Genomic DNA, 12,662 nt, shown 5'->3' on the forward strand with positions numbered 1-12,662 from the left:
GCAAGCCTCCAAGAAGGAAAGGGGAACCCTTCTGAATTTATCTGTTTAGACAGAAAGCTTGGGATGATAATGAAAATAATATTTTCACTATCTAAGGATTCCATTCCAGAGCTATTTCAGTGTCCTCCATTTATCTCTTGCCTCCATTGTGTTATATAGGAGATAAACACAGCAGCAGCTTTCTGGAGCAGAATGAAAAGGGAGAGTGGAAACTCACTGCAGGTTCTGATCCTCAGACTTTGTTGGTTTTGGCTGGGGTAAAGTTCATTTTCTTCTGATCTGGGGCTATGCCTTGGATTGGTGCTGCAAACAGAGTTGGATCACAGAATGTTAGGGGTTGGAAGGGACAGTCACAGCTCACCTCGACATGTTCCTGAGTGACATTCTCCGGGTGAACCTGTCTTGATTGGGGGGGAAGGGGAGTGTTGGACTAGATGACCTCCAGAGGTCCCTTCTAAGCCCCTACCATTCTGTGATTCTGTGCAATTCCTCTCTTGGTATCATGCAAACAAACTTCCTAAAACTAAACTCACAAACAACATTTGAATGCACTAGAATAGCCCCACCATCAAATAACGGCATACACCTGAAAGTTATGGTTCCCTTCAAAGCTCCAGCTCTTGTTTTTGTAACAGGACACACTCAGAAATTACACATTGGATATTTATAGGCTCAATTCTGGACAGGAAAAAAAAAGCCCTCCTTGTTTTGTAGAAGCAGCCAGACTTGAGGGGGTCTTGTCAGTGGGGCTCATATTTCTGAGCCTTCCCATCCAAATGTCACAAAATCAGACCAGATTTATGTGGTTCTATTGGTCTGGCAGTTATTGAACCCTCTCACACTGAAATACTGCCCTCCCAGTTCAGCCATGGCACCTAGGTATTGCCCTACACTCTTAAATCACTATAAATGTTGTGTGTGCATAAAAAGTTACACACTCCACATGAAATACAGACTTCCATCCTACACATGGCAGAGAGATATTAATAAGTTACTGTATGGAACAAGGATCTATTAAAGAGGAACCTTTAAGTACCTACAGTCTGTGCCACCTATTCATATCCTCAGTTTCTTCCAAGCTTCCAAGACCTCTGACTGACTTCAGAGTGATACAGTTTACACAACAATCAACCCTCAAAAAACAATTATACCTGATTTCCACCAAACCTCTAGCCTCTCTAACATTCCCTCATCTAGATGGTTTAAGCTTCTCTTGAGTTGTGGATGGAACTGGTTAGGTTTCTTTCCCCATCCCACATTATTAGCCCTTACTGCATAAGAGGCATAAGATCCTGAGCTTCCCAAGATTATTCCTCCACGAAGAACAGTGAAAAGGTGATTTGGTACAGTCAGCATGGTTTCACCAAGGGCAAATCCTGCCTGACAAACCTGGTGGCCTTCTATGAACAAGTGAAGAAATTAATAGATGAGGGGCGAGCAACTGATGTCATTTACCTGGAGCTGAGCAAAGCCTTCGACACTGTCCCGCACCACATCCTGGTCTCCAGGCTGGTGACACATGGGTTTGGTGGGTGGAGCACTAGATGGATAAGGAACTGGCTTGATGGCTGCACCCAAAGAGTGGATGTCAATGGCTCCATGTCCCAGTGGAGGCCAGGGACAAGCAGAGTCCCTCAGGGACCAGTCCTGGGACCAGGCTTGTTCAACATCTTTGTGGGGGACATGGACAGTGGCATTGAGTGCACCCTCAGCAAGTTTGCTGATGACACCAAGCTGTGTGGTGCAGCAGACAGGCTGGAGGGAAGGGAGGCCATCCAGAGGGACCTGGACAGGCTGGAGAGGTGGGCACAAGCCAACCTCATGAGGTTCAACAAGACCAAGGGCAGGGTCCTGCATCTGGGTTGAGGCAATCCCAGGCACAAATCCAGGCTGGGCAGTGAGTGGCTGGAAAGCAGCCCTGAGGAGAGAGACTTGGGGGTGCTGGTGGACAAAAAGCTCAACAGGAGCTCTCAGTGTGCACTTGCAGCCCAGAAGACCAATCAGATCCTGAGCTGCAGCAAGAGAAGTGTGGCCAGCAGGGCAAGGGAGGTGATTCTCCCCCTCTGCTCAGCTCTGCTGAGACCCCACCTGGAGTACTGCCTCCAGTTCTGGAGCCCCTATTACAAGAGGGATCTGGAGGTGCTGGAAGGTGTCCAGAGAAGGGCCAGGAGGATGATCAGAGGGCTGGAGCACCTCTCCTATGAGGACAGACTGAAGGAGTTGGGGCTGTACAGTCTGGAGAAGAGAAGGTTCCCAGGAGACCTAGTTGTGGCCTTCCAGTATCTGAAGGGGGCTACAAGAAGGCTGGGGAGGGACTGCTCAGGATGTCAGGTAGTGATAGGACTAGGGGGAATGGAATGAAGCTGGAGGTGGGGAGATTCAGGCTGGATGTGAGGAGGAAGTTCTTCCCCATGAGAGTGGTGAAACCCTGGAATGGGTTGTCCAGGGAGGTGGTTGGGGCCCCATCTCTGGAGGTGTTTAAGAGCAGGCTGGATGAGGCTCTGGCCAGGCTGATCTAGTGTGGGGTGTCCCTGCCCATGGCAGGGGGGTTGGAACTAGATGATCCTTGTGGTCCCTTGCAACCCTGACTGATTCTATGATTCTATGATGTATAGTGGTCTCTTTCCAATCCTGCCAGGTCCCAAAGTGGATATGCTTTTGCAATTGAAAAATCATAGAACCATAGAATAATTAAGGTTGGAAAAGACCTCTAAGATCATCAAGTTCCACCATCAGATCACCAAGTCCAACCACAAGTTCTGCAAGCAGTGCAGCTGGATGTTAGGAAGAAGTTTTACACAGAGAGAGTGATTGCCCATTGGAATGTGCTGCCTGGGGAGGTGGTGGAGTCACCATCGCTGGAGGTGTTCAGGAGGAGACTTGATGGAGTGCTTGGTGTCATGGGTTAGTTGTTTAGGTGGGTTGGATTGGTTGAAGGGTTGGATGTGATGATCTTGAAGGTCTCTTCCAACCTGGTCTGGTCTGGTCTATTCTATTCTATTCTATTCTATTCTATTCTATTCTATTCTATTCTATTCTATTCTATTCTATTCTATTCTATTCTATTCTATTCTATTCTATTCTATTCTATTCTATTCTATTCTATTCTATTCTATTCTATCCTGCTGTCACTTGGTTTCCATAACCTCTTCTGAGTACTGATTTTGTAAATTGAACTACCCTGAGGCTGCAGCATGCACTCAGCTCCAAAATGTTTCCATCAGAATTCAACCAACCTCCTCCACAGTCTGGATTTTCCCTCTCTGGTGGGTTGTTTGAGCTGTGAGCTACAACCTCAGCTTGTCCCTGGAGTATGGCTTCTATGAGGTCTCACCTACACATGAACTCTTTGATGTGTAGGAGAAATTGAGCACGCACTGCAGCTTCTCCCTGAGCATGGCATTAATCAGGGCCTTTCTTCTCCAACCAGTCAGCAATTCCCCACAAAATGATAGAAAAATACAGACATCTCCTAGCTGGCAGGGAGAGCACAGAGTATCCTGCACAGCACACAGCAAAGCAGAGACAGAGGCAGTGCTTTTGAGACACTTACCTCTCCATCATCATTACACAAATTCAGATAATTGCTAAAAAAAAAAGGTTAAAGATGAAGGAAAGCCTGCCAGGGCATTCTGACATGGGCAATTTGGGGAGGAAATGATGCTTTAAAAAACCTCTGAGGCCTTTTTTCTGCTGGGGCCTGAGTCACAATCTCGCAGAGAATAAGAAGGGAGATTGGCCTATCACTCCTTCCCTAAACAAATGCCCAGACATTCAGTTTTCAATAACCATAACTCCAGTTTATATACTGCATAATCTTAATGGGAAGGAAGCAGGTTTGGCTGCCCCATTCATCTCCCAGGTGGAGTCACACATCAGCAGCTACAGAAATAAACGCACACGGGAGATGAAGGAGGGTCGACTGTCTCATAGCTGGTCCCTGCTTCTGCAGGAGAACTATACATTCCTGGAGTTATGTTAATAATGCCCCATTCCAGCCTGAAAAGCTTTGTCCAGCATTTTGATATCCTCTGGTCTCTCCTCCCTAGTAACAAGTGATAGGACAAGAAGAAATGACCTCAAGTGGCAGGTATCTTTAATATCTTCATTGATGATCTGGAGGAGGGGATTGAGTCCATCAGCAGTAAATCTGCAGATGACACCAAGCTGGGGGGCTGGTGTTGATCTGTTAGAGGGTAGGAAAGCTCTGCAGAGGGACCTTGACAGGCTGGGCAGATGGGCAGAGTCCAAGGGCATGAGATTGAACACATCCAAGTGCCAGGGTCTACACATTGGCCAGAGCAACCCCATGCAGTGCTACAGGCTGGGGTCAGAGTGGCTGGAGAGTGGCCAGGCAGAGAGGGACCTGGGGGGTACTGGTTGACAGTAGGCTGAACATGAGCCTGCGGTGTGCCCAGGCAGCCAAGAGGGCCAAGGGCATCCTGGCCTGCATAAGGAACAGTGTGGCCAGCAGGAGCAGGGAGGTCATTCTGCCCCTGTACACTGCACTGGGTAGGCCACACCTTGAGTCCTGTGTCCAGTTCTGGGCCCCTCAGACTAGGAAGGAGGTTGACTTGCTGGAATGTGTCCAGAGAAGGGCAACAAAGTTGGTGAGGGATTTGGAACACAGCCCTGTGAGGAGAGGCTGAGGAAGCTGGGGTTGCTTAGCCTGGAGAAGAGGAGGCTCAGGGGAGACCTTATTGCTCTCTTCAACTCCCTGAAGGGAGGTTGTAGACAGGCAGAGGTTGGTCTCTTCTCCCAGGCAATCAGCACCAGAACAAGAGGACACAGTCTCAAACTGCACCAGGAGAGGTTTAGACTGGATGTTAGGAAGAAATTCTTCATACAGAGAGTGATTGCCCATTGGAATGGGCTGCCCGGGGAGGTGGTGGAGTCACCGTCGTTGGAGGTGGTTAGGAGGAGACTTGACAGGGTGCTTGGTTGCAGGTTTAGTTGCTTAGATGGTGTTGGATGATAGGTTGGACGCAATGATCTTGAAGGTCTCTTCCAACCTGGTCTGGTCTGGTCTGGTCTGGTCTGGTCTGGTCTATTCTATTCTATTCTATTCTATTCTATTCTATTCTATTCTATTCTATTCTATTCTATTCTATTCTATTCTACTCTACTCTACTCTACTCTACTCTACTCTACTCTACTCTATTCTATTCTATTAGAAGCAACTTCTTCCTTGAACGGGTTCTCAAGCACTGGCACAGGCTGCCCAGGGAGGAGGTTGAATCCCCATCCCTGGGGCTGTTTCAAAGCGCCAGAGATGTGGTGCTGAGGGATATGGTTTAGCACCAGACTTGGCTGGATTCAATAATCTTAAAGGTCTTTTCCAACCAAAATGATTCTGGGATCTAATGATCCATGTTATTTCTTCATTTCTAATACCAATACATGAAAATGAACCAATACATTCCTTACCAATTTGCAAAGCTAAGCATCTCAAGCTCAAAATATTGAACCATTTAACCCTATGAGGCTGCACACACCTGATAGCAATCCTAGCTTCATTACAGTTTTGCAGGCTACTGTACAAGACCATGAAATTTCTAATCTTCCTGTTTATTTTAAGATCACAGCACAACCTCTGTGTCTTAGAAGCAAAAAAAAGCCCAACCCCAACAACAAACCAAACCAACAATAAATGCATTGGCAGTAAAGGAGACAGCCAGCATTGAATTTGTGAGATAATGAACATTTGTATATACCAAGTGCTTAGAAGATCTTTGTTCTCTGTCTTGATGAATATTAAACAGTTGCAGAGGGAACAAAAATACCTCAGGCTAAATACAAACATTCTTTGCTTTGGTATTCTTTTAATAATGAACTTCCTTGGAAGGCTAACCCCTGATCCCACATGTGTTCTGTATTTCTGGGTACATCCCTGTCAGGAAATGCTGTGAAATGGAAGTCCCTGATAGAGAAAAGTCCTTGGCTTTAAACATTCCACAGACATTGCTTGAATCTCAGGAAGAATAGCTTCCAAACTTTGCCCATGGTTCAATTCAATCCCTCCATTGAAAAACCACACCAAGCTTTAGAGCTAATAGGCAACACCCATATGGGTTGCATAGTCACTGTTTATGTTGGAGTCTCTAATGAAAATAAGATGGGGAAAATACTTGGAATGTGCTGCCCAGGGAGGTGGTGGAGTCACTGTCCCTGGAGGTGTTCAAGAGGGGATTGGATGTGGCACTTGGTGCCATGGTCTAGTCATGAGGTCTGTGGTGACAGGTTGGACTTGATGATCTTTGAGGTCTCTTCCAACCTTGGTGATTCTGTGATTTTGTGTGATTTTATAGAGTAGAATAGAGTAGAGTAGAGTAGAGTAGAGTAGAGTAGAGTAGAGTAGAGTAGAGTAGAGTAGAATAGAATAGAATAGAATAGACCAGACCAGGTTGGAAGAGACCTTCAAGATCATTGCGTCCAACCTACCATCCAACACCATCTAATCAACTAAACCATGGCACCAAGCACCCCATCAAGTCTCCTCCTGAACACTTCCAGTGATGGTGACTCCACCACCTCCCCAGGCAGCCCATTCCAATGGGCAATCACTCTCTCTGTGTAGAACTTCCTCCTAACCTCCAGCCTAAACCTCCCCTGGTGCAGCTTGAGACTGTTATTGCTTGTTTGGCATGAGAAGCCCACAGGTATGAATCCTACTCTATCCTTAAAGTCCTTGCCTAATAACTAGAGATGGGACAAACAGGGGTTTGGTCCAGTTTTGGATCCAACTGAATCTGACATACCAAGAGCTTTAGTCTCGTGGCTTTGCATTCCACTTACCATAGTCTGAAAAATAAAGTGCAGAGGAGGAATGAGGGAGGAAAATCCAGTGAAGAGGGGGATTGAGGGGCGGGGGGAAGGGGAAGGGAGAGGGGGAAGGAAGAGAGAAAGAAAAAGGACAGGAAAATAAAGCAAAGTGAAATGATGTGAAGCCAAATAATAAAGCAAATATCAAAACGCAATAAAATGGAACAGAGAAAGGAAATTGAAAAGACAGTCATTAGTATATTTTCTGCTTTTCTTGGAGGAAAGTATGGGTGACAGAAACTCATAAAGCTCTCCTATCAGTAACACATCCCAGAGGTGAAAAAAAAAATCAGATTTTAATTGATTCAGTCTAGAAAGAGAGAAGGGAAAATGAAAGGTTTACTTAGCCCTGATTTTTTTTTTCCTTGAAACCAGCAAATCCAAAAATGATGTTGAGTTTGCAAAGATAGTCACTTACCAGATGAGAAATGTCAAAACTCTGACTCACACTGTGCATGCTGCCGCCCACACCATGTGCACATCTCTCCTTACTTGCACAGCCCCACCCCCCCATCCTTGCTGCGGGCCATCATCACCTCGTTCTCTGCACAAAACTCATCTCACAGAATCACCAAGGTTGGAAGAGACCTCAAAGGTCATCAAGTCCAACCTCTCACCACAGACCTCATGACTAGACCATGGCACCGAGTGCCACATCCAATCCCCTCTTGAACACCTCCAGGGACGGTGACTCCACCACCTCCCTGGGCAGCACATTCCAATGGCGAACGACTCTCTCAGTGAAGAACTTTCTCCTCCCCTCCAGCCTAAACTTCTCCTCACAAGCACAGAGTCAAATGCTTCATCCTAACTATCTGGGTGTGGATCTGAGGCTCAGGTACCACATGCCTGCCTGACATCTGTCTGAAGATCAGTGTGGTGCAAGGAATTTTGCAGCCTGGGCCTCAGCATTCATCACTACTGTGTTGAGAGAGGTAAAGGGTCTGGAGAACAGGTCTTGTGAAAAGTGATTGAGGGAACTGGGGTTGTCTATCCCAGAGAAAAGAAGGCTGAGGGGACACCTCCCTGCTCTCTATAGCTCACTAAAAAGAGGTTGGGGCTAAGTGGGGGTTGGGTCTCTCCTCCCAAGTAACTAGAAATAGACTGAGAGAAAACAGCCTCAAGTTGCACCAAGGGAGGTTTAACTTGGAGGTTAGGAAATTTTTCTTTCCTGAAAAATTAGTCAGGTGTTGGAACAGGCTGCCCAGGGTGGAGGTGGAGTCACCATCCCTGGAGGTGCTCAAAAAGTGTGCAGACATGGCACTTTGGGACATGGTTTAGGGGGCATGGTGATGTTGGGTTGACAGTTGGACTTGATGATCTTTGAGGGCTTTTCCAATATTAATGATTCTGTGATCCTATCTGCACTCAGTGGTGGAGTACCATGACCACTGTTGGAAATCCCACTTCAGAGCAGGTCTCAGCTGTTCTGAGAGAATCCAGAGGGTACCAATGGGTCTCTCTGCAGCTCAGTGACATTGGTATTTCCATCAGCATCACTGTTTTCGTATGGATACTGAGGCCTGTGTTCACCAAGAGACCTCTCAGCCCTCTGAGATTCCTCAGAATTCAAATTCTGGACAAGATCACTCAAAGAAAACTCAAACTATTGCTGTGGTTCTATCCTATGATGAATATTTGTGAAATGTCATTCTCACAAGAGTCCCTATAAAGTAAAAACTTTATTTTACCCCTTCCTCCCTTTTTCTAAGAGAGAAGGCAAGCTGGCAGCCAGAGAAATTATGGTCAATGTTCACCCAATTGAGGTGAAGAGTCACAGATAAGTACAGTGTGACCTTTTTGAGCCCTCTGTGTCAGACAGCACCTGGTGTGATGAAATCATAGCAGGCACTGACTTCCATCACTGTTAGGTGTGCTCAGCACTGCACATTAGAATCACAGAGTCATAGAACAGTTGAGCTTGGAAGAACTCTTTGATATCACCAAGCCAAATAGCTCACCTGGAGCTCACCATCTCAACACTGCTGCTAAGACATTACTACTAAACTCAGCACCACATCCATGTGCCTTTTAAACATCTCCAGGGATGGTGACCCCCACCACCTCCCTGTGCAGCCTTTTCCAATGCCTGAGAACCCTTTCTGTGAAGACATTTTTCCTGATGTGCAACCTGAACCTCCCTTGGTACAATGTGAGGTCATTTCCTCTTGTCCTGTCACTTGGCTGTATGTGAGACCAGCTCCCACCTGCCTCCAGACTCCTTTGAAGTAGTTGCAGAGGGCAATGAGGTCTCCCCTCAGCCTCCTCTGTTGAAGGCTAACCAACCCCAGTGCCCTCAGCTGTTCCTCATAAGCCTTGTGTTCAAGACCATCCATCAGCTTCATTGATCTTCTCTGGTTACACTCCAGCATCTCAATGTCCTTGTGGTGAGGCACCCAAAACTGAACACAGTATTTGATGTGTGGCCTCACCACTGTCTCAGACTTACCCCTCCAAAGACTAACATGAAAGGCAATTCCACCCAGCCAACACTCCCCAGTGAAAGCTGGGGCAGTATGTGTGATCCCATGCAGACCTCTGTGCGAGAGGCAGTGAGATCCACTCCAGCCTTTCATGACTTTACCTCTAGAGACTACTTCTCTCTCTGCCACAACCCACCTCCACCTATGTAACCCAACTTGTCCATTAAGCACAACTCATCCCATGCACAGCGAAGGGCAGGAACCCTGTAGAAGAAAACCTAATTGTCTCAAGCTGCACCAGGGGAGGTTTAGGCTGGAGGTTAGGAAGAACTTCATAGAAAGAGAGATTGGCCATTGGAATGTGCTGCCCAGGGAGGTGGTGGAGTCACCATCACTGGAGGTGTTTAGGAAGAGATTGGATGGGGTGCTTGGTGCCAGGGTTTAGTTGATTAGATGATGTTGATTAGATGATGTTGGGTGATAGGTTGGACTCGATAATCTCGAAGGTCTTTTCCAACCTGGTTAATTCTATTCTATTCTAGTACATAAGCATAATCCAAACGAGTCATCATGCTTTGCAGCCCCATTAAAACTGTAACCACACTTTTGGATTTCCTGGCTGCTAAGCACTAAGCTTTGCTGGGCTGCTCTCTCTCTTGACAACATTCATGGAACTTCTCTCTTTGGTTTTCACTGCAAAGGATCTTAAAGAAACCAGAAATGCCATCATGTTGCTCCCTAGTGGAAACTACTCCAGTGGTCACAGGTTGATCTCCTGTGCATGGAGTAGGACTTTAAGAGGTATCAGAATCACAGAATCACAGAAACACTCATGTTGGAAAAGACTCTCAGGATCACCAAGTCTAACCCAGAACCCTACTCTACAAAGTTCACTCCTAAACCATATCCCCAAGCACCACATCCAAATGACTTCCAAACACATCCAGGGTTGGTGACTCAACCACCTCCCCAGGCAGCTCATTCCAAGGCCTGACCTCCCTTTCACTGAAAAAATGTTTCCTAATGTCCACTTTAAACCTACCAAGTGACAGCTTGAGGCCATTCCCTCTTGTGCTATCCCTCATTACCTGTGAGAAGAGACCAGCACCAACCTCTCCACAACCTTTACAACTGAAGATTGGAGGACACACACAGGGCCACAGGGCTTTGCTGACATTACACAACAGCAGATGAAGGTTGGTCAAACAGATCCTCCTCTTCTACACTGGGTTGTTCATGACCCTGCTCCCCACCTGGAAGCTTCCTACTCACATTTCCCCATCCCAGCTCCTCTGACTCACTCTTTCTTAAAATTCAATCCTCCTTCAGCATTTTTTCTCCTCCAAGTCCCAGTCTTCTTCCCATGGGAGCTCTCAACCTTCCCATGGGAGCTCTCAGCCTCCCCTCACCATGCTCCCCATTTCAGCTGTTGAATTCAGTCTGTAGCTGTCCTCTGTCACGTCTCCCACTCATTCTCTCTTCAAGGTGACATGAACATGCTTTGGCTCTTCGTTACTCACCCTGGTCCCCAGGGAACTGCCCTGTGGCTCCTACACCTTTCACTGCTCCCTTTGACTTCTGCCGTATCTGCCACCCCTCTGCACCAGCCTCTAACAAAGTATCCTCCAAATCACTTTGGCCATTGTTTGGACTCCACTGGGGGCCATCCAGTCAGTTCCATTTTCAGAGAAAAGCCACACACTGCATTTCCACCACCCTTACAATACTCTCCCCTTCAGAAGTATCAATATTCATTCTTCAGCATCTCTCGCAAACCCAAGTCCCAGTAACATCTTGCCTGATGTTCATAAATCACCCCAGAGCAGAAAGGCAGCACGTAGCAGGGATTAATTCCTGCTCCAGAAAACAGCAAGCATAATGCTCTGAACACTAAAAGCACAAGCCAGGTTGCAGCACTACCAAGAGTCACTAGGATTTTCCTTTAGAGAAACCTCACCTAACACACAAAGCAGTGAGTGCCAAACCCTTGGTTTGGGTTAGGTTTTTTTAATGCTGTTGTTGCAAAGCATTACATAGCCCCAAACCCAGTTAAATACAGGGAGTAAAAGCAGAGCCTGAGAGCTCCCTGAGAATCACATCCCTTAAAAGGACACTCTTGCTATTCTGTGTAACTTTGGTGCCCTCAAGGCACCAAAGGGGACTAACTGCTCTTTATAAACCTTTATAACTTGGTGAAAAACATAGTTACAGACTTGTCTAGGAAAGTTTTCCAGGTTTAAAATCTTAACTGGGAAAACATCTTCGACTGTAGCATCAATAAATATTTGGTTAGCAGGGCAGGAAAAAAATTGTACATCTGATTTCTTGCTTCTTGTTCTTTTCTTTTCCTTTTTTAACTAAGGGTTTTAATTTCTTGCATGCATCACAAAGAGCAAACATCAGTTTCCACATTGCCTAGCTTAATAAGCAAGATGTTGTGTGAGTCAGACCAGAAGTTTAAGCCCTGCCACCTTCAGTTTTTCTATCTGCTCTCTTCTGCCTTTAATAAAGTGCTTCAGACCCGGTTTCCTTTGTAGAAACAAACAGATCATCCATCTCCCTGAGTAAGATTAGGTGTCATCACTTCTTCCTTCTTTGTGAAATAATAAAAGTCATGCTGCAGGGGGAAAAAAAACACCCTCTTTTCAACCTTGCTCAGCCAGGAATAAAACCTGTAATCTTGGATGCCATGTGTGTGAGAGGAAAACACACAGTTTCCAGTTACAAAGGTCTAGGATTTACACTTCTTTTTCCTGTGGGTTTAGGATGGAGGGGCAGCAATTTCTGCTCTGGACTGAAAGGATTCTGCTTTGCATTCCTATTTGAACACAAGACTTATTAAAAGTCCCATCAGAATATTCCTTAGTAATACTCTATTCTATCCTGTTAGGAAATAGAATGCACACACACATTACTCAGTAATGTTACTTAGTAATTACTTAGTAATTAGTACATTACTTAGTAATATTCTATTCTATTAGGAAACAAACAGCTGAAATATTACTTAGTAATATTCCATTCTATTAGGAAACAAACAGTTAGAGTGTTACTTAGTAATATTCTACTCTATTAGGAAATAAATGGTTAGAATATTAGTAATATTTTATTCTAGTAGGAAATAAACTGTTAGAATGTTACTTAGTAATATTCCAGTTGATTAGGAAATAAACAGCTAAAATATGACTTGGTAATATTCTATTAGGAAATAAGCAGTGAAAATATTACTTAGTAATATTCTATTCTATTAGGAAATAAACAGTTAAAATACTGTTAGCAATGTTCTAAGCATTCATTTCCTAACAGCAAGGCAACTTACCCTCATTTTTTTCACCAGCCAGATTAAACAGCTCCTTTTAAATGCAGCTCTAAGGAGTACTCTCACCAAAACTAAGTTAAAAAGAGGCAATGCTAATGTTC

The 12,662-nt window shown here is 45.5% G+C and overlaps 1 protein-coding gene across 10 annotated transcripts in view; it reads right to left on the reverse strand.

Annotated features, from left to right (window-relative positions):
- The window catches only part of KIAA1217 (KIAA1217 ortholog), a 484,815-nt gene that overhangs the window by 290,246 nt on the left and 181,907 nt on the right, over positions 1-12,662 (reverse strand). The gene's annotated exons all lie outside the window — the stretch shown is intronic.

The sequence above is a fragment of the Melanerpes formicivorus genome, unplaced genomic scaffold (assembly GCF_026170545.1).
Source record: "Melanerpes formicivorus ecotype bairdi unplaced genomic scaffold, bMelFor1.0.p_v2 SCAF_13, whole genome shotgun sequence".
In the NCBI taxonomy this organism is placed as follows: domain Eukaryota; kingdom Metazoa; phylum Chordata; class Aves; order Piciformes; family Picidae; genus Melanerpes; species Melanerpes formicivorus.